We start from the raw sequence: 9,432 nt of genomic DNA on the forward strand, positions 1-9,432 counted from the left end.
TTTTTTTTGTTCTTTCTGATTGAGGTGTGAAGGTGTTCTCCAGCAGTGATCATGAGTGACAGTCATCCTCTGCGACCGATGAGCTCCGCGTCTGAGATCGATCACCTTCATCTCCTGTCAGAGCAGCTTGGGCTTTAGTTCCCGGAGAAGAGTACAGCGATGTCACCTTCGTGGTGGAGGAGAAGCGCTTTCCTGCACACAGAGTCATTCTAGCGGCACGCTGCCAGTATTTCAGGTTATTATTTGAGAGATGTTACATGTCTATTGGGGCGTTTTCTTGAATTAAATCACTTATGATAGGAACACAATCCATTTTTTTTGTACCGTAATGAAGCTAGGTCATTCTAAGAAATAGGATGCATGTCTTTCTTTTTTTTGATCAAATTTTTTTTGTATGATTTTAAACATTCAGAGAAATAATGTGACAAAAGTCATGCAGTCATTTGTTAATAAATTGCATTGGGTCATCTGAAGCTAAACTAATAGATTTTTGTAACACTTTATGATGCAATTCCATTAAATTATTAACTAATTATAACTAAAAATGCAGTTTTATTCATATCTGTTAATTAATATTAATATAACTGTTAAAAAAAAGTGAGTGAAAAGTGAGTGAAGTGACATTCAGCCAAGTATGGTGACCCATACTCAGAATTTGTGCTCTGCATTTAACCCATCCAAAATGCACACACACTGTGAGCACACACCCGGAGCATTGGGCAGCCATTTATGCTGTGGCGCCCGGGAGCAGTTGGGGGTTCAATGCCTTGCTCAAGGGCACCTAAGTCGTGGTATTGAAGGTGGAGAGAGAGCTGTTCATGCACTCCCCCACCTACAATCCAGTCCGGCCTCATCATATGATTTCAAGTCCATTAAATAAAACTTGTACAGCTTTATTAGTTTATTAATAGATGTTTAAATGAAATTAGATTAATAAATGCCTTAGAAGTATTTTTAATTGTTAATTCATATACTGACTGAAGTAGGATATATGATTATCTAAAAAACAACAACATGTTTTTATGTTTTCTACACAAAATCACAAAAAAAAAAGATGACAAGATCTTGTTTGTATTATAAAAATTACATCAGCTGTTCTTAATCATTTAGTTTGACATATTATTGGGAGACACATTTTTGAGTCAATTTGGTTCAATGACAGATTCAGTGTTGCAGAGAGATACCCGTTTTGTAGAAATGTTAATATCTTTGCTTTTTTCCTCTTTGTCTTTTGTTGGTCTCTTCAGGGCTCTGCTGTATGGAGGGCTGAAAGAGTCCCGGGACCAGGCAGAAGTTCGGTTGGAGGAAACACGTGCTGAGGCTTTTTCCATGTTGTTGCGATACCTGTACACGGGCCGTGCCACGCTGAGTGAAGCCAGAGAAGAGACTCTGTTTAGATTTCCTGGGGCTGGCTCATCGCTATGACCTCCAGCCACTAGAGGGCTCCATATGCGAGTTCCTCCGCACTTTATTGAGCCAGCGAAACGTCTGTCTGGTGTTTGATGTGGCTAGTCTGTACTGTCTGAATGGGCTGGCCGAGGCCTGCATGGCCTACATGGACCGGAACGCCACTGAAGTGTTGAAGTCAGATGGCTTTCTCACGCTTCAAAGGTGAGTGACAGAAATTTTTTTCGGTAACATTTTATTTTAAGGTGTCCTTGGTACATATGTTTTATTCACTTACTATTATAATAACAATATGCATTACATGCAAGTAACTCTAAGCCAAACACTAATCCTAACTCTAACCATATAGTAGATGTAGTTAATAAATGTTACCCAATACTTAAATGTATAATTACACTGTAAAAAGGACACCATAAAATAACGTTACCAATATGCTAATTTTAAAACATAAGAATTACGTTGGCTTAAGAAAGCCAACTTACTGATTTAGACTATATAAGATGCTTCTTCTTCTGAGATTACATTTAACATGTATTTCCTTCTAGAGTTTCAGAACTTCAGACTGGGTTGACTCAAGTTGCTATGTCTTGCTTACTATTTCTGTTAAAGCAGACTAGAAATGTACTTACATGTTAGCAACATGCTTATCATGCTAACAACATGCTAAACACATTAGAAACATGCTTTCAGCACATTGTTCATGTTAAACATGTTAATCATGCTAAAAACATGTAAGCAACATATGCTTATCATGCTTAAAAAATGCCAGCAAAATGTTAATCATGTTGAAACATGCTATAAACATGTTAACCATGTAAGAAATATGTTAATCATGCTAGAACCATCCTGGCAACATGCGAATCATGCTGAAAACATGCCAGCAACATGCTTATCATGTAAACAACATGTTATGAACATGTTAACCATGCTAGAAATACCTCAGCAACATACTAATCATATTAAAACGTGTTAAGAATATACTTGCTGCATGCTAATCATGTTTACAACATGTTAGTAACATGCCATCAATTTAGTAGCAACATGGTAATAATGCTAGAAACATGCTAACAACATGCTAATCACTTTTAAGAGATGTTAACAACATGGTATCAACATCTAATTATTTAACTTAAAAATTTCAAGCTTTTGCAACTACTTCAAACATTCAGGATCGGCTTTCTCAAGCCAACTTCAAAGTTTGTCTTGATTAACTTTTTCGTCTAGTTAAGATAAATGCATAATATGTCTGTTTCCTCGTTTCCTCTCTGCAGTTTGCCCTGTTGACCATTGTGAAGAGAGATTCCTTTGCTGCAAGTGAAAGGGAGATATTTCAGGCCCTCTGTCGCTGGTGTCACCACAACGGCGATGGCCCAGAAGCGAAGGAAGTGATGTCAGCAGTGCGTCTGCCCCTGATGACCCTCTCTGAAATGCTGAATGTGGTTCGTCCCTCGGGCCTCCTCAGCCCAGACGACCTGCTCGATGCCATACAGACCCGCTCGGAGAGCAGAGACATGGACCTTAACTACCGCGGCATGCTCAGTGCGTTTACTTCCCTCTGCTTATCAGTCTGTAGATACATTGGGCAAAAACGAGACATCCCAGGGTGGTGTCCGCATCAAATAAAAATTACAAAAATGATTTTATAGACGCAGAAACCACATTAAATGCAAGTACAATGTCTGCTCTATTGTTTCAAATAATATTTGTGAAAATAAAATGTCGAAATATGGGTGAAATAATGTTCTATTGTTCCGTAAAAGACACATTAATGAAAAAATGAAACCATATGCTCATTCTGACCTGTGCTTATTAAAATATATGAAAGAAAAAGTGGCTATACAAAACTGTAAGTAGTACTTTAAGGACCAATTCTCACTGTTAACAAGCTTGCATATTAGAAGCATATTGGCTGTTATTAGTACATTTTAATGCTCTATTCTATATGACGGTATTTAAGATCCCCCATACCTAAATTTAACAGCTGTCTCAATATTTGCAACAAATTAGGAGTTTATTGAGGCAAAAATCATAGTTAATAGTGAGAATTGTAACTGTGTCGAGTCTTTTAATGACATATAATGATTCTGGTTCTAAATGTGCTTGACAAGATTGATTTTTTTTGTTATATGAACTATTGCTACACAGAATGACATTTTTAGTGGGTGCCTTCCTGTAAATCGTGCTAAAAATGTGTGATATTATTTTATTTACCTATTTTTGCTTGGAAAAAAAAATAAAGTTAAACAGGACACATTCTAATGTATGGGAAAGAAACTAAAGTTGTGTGTTTTGATACTTGAGGTGGCAGGCGCTCTGATAGAGCCGAACATGTTTGAGCTGAGTCATACCCCGAGGTAGAAGAAACTGAAACTGCTTCATCTGTTTTGGTGTGATAAAATGTTTCCACTGCTGTGCTCTGTTTCTTGTAGTCCCAGAGGAGAACATTGCCACTATGAAACACGGTGCTGTGGTGGTGAAGGGTGAGATGAAGTCTGCTCTGCTGGATGGAGACACGCAGAACTATGATTTGGACCACGGCTTCTCAAGACACCCCATAGAAGAAGAGGGACGAGCCTCTGGCATCCAGGTCCGCTTGGGTCAACCCTCCATCATCAACCACCTACGTCTGCTGCTGTGGGACAAGGACAGCAGGTAATGCAACACCAATGGGTTAGTTCATTCACAAAAATGATAGTTTTGTCAACATTTTTCACCCTTGTGTCATTCTAACCCCAAAATAGATTCTCCGTGCTTTTGTTTTTCATATAATTAAAGGAAATGAGAATAGATGCTGATGAGCTCCATTTGCCCAAAAACCATATGAACCATAAAAGTAGCTATATGAGATATGATTGCTTTGGATACGAGACACGAGATCTAATGTTAAACTTAGCATAACATCTTGTGGCTCATTTTAAATATATACAGTATCCTTACTAAACTTTTTGTTACATGTTTGTTATATTGTTCAGTGTTTCTCACAGATTTACACTCTATGTGTGGTGGCACTTCCCTCAAGGGACATATAGGATATTATTAAACAGCAAAGGGCTTATTTAAAAATGCAAATTCATTCTCTGCCAGCAGGAGGCGCTTTAGGACTGGCAGAAATATAATAGTTTTCCTGGTAACGACCGTAAACAAAGCAGCGCTTAGGTTTGACTTTTGAAAGGTGCAGAGCTCATGTTTATTCAACTAAGTCAAGGCATTTTGGAAAATGTATTTGTGGTGGTCAGTGTTGATATTGTGGTGGGTCACCATAAATAAATCAATGAATGGGAAAAAAGGTTGTTATATGTGGTTTTTCTTATCCGTAGGTCATACTCGTACTATATCGAAGTGTCTATGGATGAGCTGGACTGGGTGCGTGTGGTGGATCACTCCAAGTTCCTTTGCCGCTCCTGGCAGCATCTTTATTTCCCAGCACGCGTCTGCAGGTAGAACCTGTCACACAAAACCAACTGGGCTTTGTTCATCTTTGAAAATCATTATTTTTTTTAAATCATTATTTTGTCATACTACTTCCATCAATTACATTAAATTTAAAGTAAGGAAAAAAAGACAAATTCAAACATATATCCACTGAAGAGAACCGAAATGACTTACTGTGTTGTAAGATGTTATATTGGTAACTGATGTCTGCGTTTGTTAACATTTCTGTTTTCCTTTTTGTGAATGCAGGTTTATTCGTGTTGTGGGGACACATAACACTGTCAACAAAGTGTTTCACTTGGTGGCTCTGGAGTGCATGTACACACAGCGACCTTTCACGTTGGAGAAAGGCATACTGGGTAATGTAGTTTACCTAGTTTCGGAAAGTTACACATATTAGCTCGGCTCCTGAAACTCATCCCATGTCTCCCTGCAGTTCCCACAGAGAACGTCGCGACTGTGCAGGCTTGTGCGAGTGTGACAGAGGGTGTGAGTCGCTGCAGAAACGCCCTGCTGAACGGGGACACCAGCCACTATGACTGGGACTCGGGATACACCTGCCACCAGCTGGGCTCTGGAGCCATCGTTATCCAGCTCGCTCAGCCATACATGCTGGGCTCAATGCGGTACGAGAGCTCACCGTCATCCCTTTTTTTTTTTTTTTTTTTTTTGCATACATTTTGTATGCAAAGAAAAGAAAAATAATGACTTAATCCAACAATTTGTCTCCTTTAGTTGTTATTTTTTGTTTTCTTTGCTTTCAAAAAGAATTGTAATCGATTCATAACGTTATTATTGAACCACTGATGGCAGATGGACTATTCTGAGTATGCTTTTCATGCTTTTCTGGACCTTAACAGTGTAAATTACTTGGCAGTCAATGAGACAGTCACAAGCCTCCCGGTTTTCATCCAAAATATCAAGACAAACGAAGCTTTTATGGGTTTGGAACGACATGGCGTTAATGATTTATGACAACGTTTTCATTTTGGGGTGGAGTATCCCTTTAAAAGTCTCATAAAAGTAGGCCATATGACTTGGATGAACAGTAAGGCATGAAACAAACTGAAATTGAATCAGTTGTTTTCAAAAACCTTCTCTGCCACACATCTCAAATCTAATAACAGTGGAGACAAAAGCACTTAAAGTGGAAGAAAATGGAAGAAAACAGGGCGAGTTAATAAACCACAATATTTCAGAAGTGTAGCCAAAAACATAGCTACAAGACATGTTAGCACAAGGCTAGAGACTAAAATTACAGTCCTACTTCTAAAATAATGATTTATACAACATCTAGAAAAGTAAGCAAACAATTTAAACTTTACAATTAACTTTAAATCAAAATCAAACCTGTACAACAGTTTCTACACATCCTGACTATTGTACAAAGGAATGGTTTTCTGTTATACCCATGTTTCAGAACCCAAAACATGCCTTCAAGTTGGATTTACCCTCAATATGCCTTTCAATCACTGTACTATCACAAACATACTGACTGTGTGTGTTTATAGGTTGCTGTTATGGGACTGTGATGAGAGGAGCTATAGTTATTACGTGGAGTTGTCCACAAACCAGCAACATTGGGTGAGAGTCGTGGACCGCACTAAGGTGGCATGCAGGTCAGTAAAGGGTGTCTTTATTATCTCATTATTTGTCATTACTGTTTTCTCTCCCCAGTGTTTACATATAATTGTGAGTTGGTTCTCACATGTAATTCTTACAGGTCGTGGCAGACTCTGACGTTTGACAGACAGCCTGCATCCTTTATTCGTATTGTAGGAACTCACAATACCGCCAATGAGGTGAGTGATCTCTCTGAACACTCTCACATGATGTTCTGTGACTCTATCCAGCTTCAGGTTAAAGGAGAAGTTTATCCAAAAATTAAAACTTGATGAAAATTGATTCTCATGCCATGCAAAATGTAAATAAGTTTGTTTTTTAATGGGAACAGATTTGAAGAAATATAGCATTTACATCACTTGCCCACCAAAAGATCAGTGAATGGGTGCCGTCAGAATGAGTCTACATGGCTGATAAAAACATCACAATAATCCACGAATAACCCACATGACTGTCCCTTAATTAATGTCTTGTAAAGTGAAAAGCTGCATGTTTGTAAGAATTAAATACATCCTTAAAGTGTTTTGAACAGGTTATCCTCTTACATCAAAATCCACCAACATATTTGTTTTTTCTGACTGTTTTCGCTTGTAAACAGTGCTTGATCTGTGCATATATCTCTCCTGATTCAGATGTGAAAGCAATATAAACATATTAAGTCAAAATCTTTTATTGATGTTTCTTAAAAACAAGCTTTTTGTGAAGCTTTTCACTTCACAAGACATTAACGGATGGACTGGATTGATGTGTATTATTTGTCGGCACCCATTCACTGCAGAGGTATGCAAGTGATATAACATTTAGCCAAATCTGTTCAGATGCAAAAACAATTTCATCTGCATCTTGGATGACCTGAGGGTGAGTGAATTTTCAGCTTGTTTTTTTTTTTTTGTGAACTGTTCCTATAATGTTGCATTGAATGCAATATTTATCAAACTCAAATTTTTGGATGAAACTCTGCAGCCCTAATGCAGTTTTTCCTCATGCTGTCTCCACTAGGTTTTCCACTGCGTTCACTTTGAGTGCCCCGCACAGGCGGATATGGTTGTTAAAGAAGGAAGCCCTGGACCAGATCAGCCCAAACCAGAATGCAGCTCCCAGAACTCAGATTCACAGGGCCTGATGTCCCAAAAACCCTCCACATCTCCACACACATAAGCTATGGATGATTTCTCCATGCTGCTCACTTTCATTAAGTATGACAAGACACACTTGAGATGCTCAGCTTAAAAGGATGTTCTCAAGGTTATGTGCTGCTAAAGAAGGAACTTTATATTTATGAGACAATACTTGAGCTGAATGTATAACATGATGGTGAATAGAATAATGACTGTCACATGCACTTGTTTTATGATGTTCAGATAACTATAACAACCATAATAATAAAAGTATTACAGACCTAATGTTTTTGCAATACAGTCTTATTTATTAGAACTAACCATTGTTTAGTAGGTGGAATAGGAAAATTGAAATCATTCTAGCTGAACAATACCACATAACATAAGCGTGATTTATATGGGTTTTTAGTTTTATTTGAAATGTTTAGTTTCTAAATGTCTCTCTTGGATTTAATGCCGCCAATAATTTTAACACATAAAATGTTGTGTTTAACAAGAGAAATGGGATGCATTTACTTTTACTTTTGAATAGTATTTTTCATGCTTATATTTTTTTTTTGGCATCAATTCATCTTATGCCAAATGAAAGTTTGCATCGAAACTAATTTAGTTTGATTGGACAACAAAAGATATGAGTGTTTTCTCTTTCCTTTTTTTCATTGTTTAGTTTTTTTATCCTTTGCTTGACTTGAGTTCGAACCCACCAAATAAGAATCACTTATTCTCACAAATGGATGCTCACAAATGAATATCATAAGCTTTTTTTATAATGCTATTTAGAATTGGGGCTGATTTATTGTCAGTTGATGGAGAGAAACACAGACAATGAAACAGATCTAGACAATTTATTCAGATCATATTTACATGCTTCCCTCTCTGAGGACATGTAATAAATACTGAGTTTCAATCAGGCACCGAAGGGCGAGTGACACCATAATGCCACCTTCATTAATTAAGCAACCAGGAACAGACGCAACCTATCAAACTTCCTCGTCGCAATTAAGAGACTTCCCCAAGGGCTGGAGAAAGATTCAGACAGACCAGGGAGTGTGAGGTTGAGTGGGCCACTTTTATTAACCCTATAAAACCTACTGTATTACAAGATATGCAATACAATCATAATACATGATATGTAATATGATAAGCAAGTTTCTTAGGGCACTAAATGATCAACTGGGTCAAACCTGTTGTGCACAATCTTTTATATTCTTGTATGTTTTATTTTAATACTTTCAATACTAATTGTGTAAAAAAAAACTGCTGTGAAACCTTTAATGATTTTAAAAATTAATATAACAATAGATTGTTAGTTATATTTAAAAATGAACATTTACTGGGCTGAAAGAACTAAGCCTTACTTGATTATGCATCATTTATTAGGAAAATTAAGTTCAAATGTATCAGATATGATACATTAGGCCTTTGAGGAAGATTTATGTTTTCATTAATCAACATTGTATTATGTTTAGAAACTTGAATTTTAATGAAACTAAGCATTTTAAATATGATCTTACTAAGACATCATTTATATATCACTGATATATTTCTATGCATTTTATGTAAGCTGTTATACTGTTATTAAAATATAATTAATTTACGATCAGAATTTGATTAACTATTGCCAATGTAAATAACTACAATGACACCAAATTGCACAATTTTGCGGTGGTTTACGACGTAAAAGCCTGACGTACGTTATAAAATACGATAGAAAACATAAAAATGATTTTTTTTTTTCAGATCATTATTATTATTATTATTATTTTTTGTCTAAAGATAAATAAAACATACATGAAGAATAACAAAATAAACTGTTTTACCATTCAATTTGTGTAACAAATTTGTTTGTAAC

The 9,432-nt window shown here is 36.7% G+C and overlaps 1 pseudogene; it reads left to right on the forward strand.

The window, feature by feature from the left end:
* Positions 1-29: 29 nt before the first annotated feature.
* LOC113080939 (BTB/POZ domain-containing protein 9-like) lies at positions 30-7,862 on the forward strand (annotated as a pseudogene).
* The last annotated feature ends 1,570 nt before the right edge of the window (positions 7,863-9,432 follow it).

Source organism: Carassius auratus, unplaced genomic scaffold (assembly GCF_003368295.1).
Source record: "Carassius auratus strain Wakin unplaced genomic scaffold, ASM336829v1 scaf_tig00032592, whole genome shotgun sequence".
Taxonomy (NCBI): domain Eukaryota; kingdom Metazoa; phylum Chordata; class Actinopteri; order Cypriniformes; family Cyprinidae; genus Carassius; species Carassius auratus.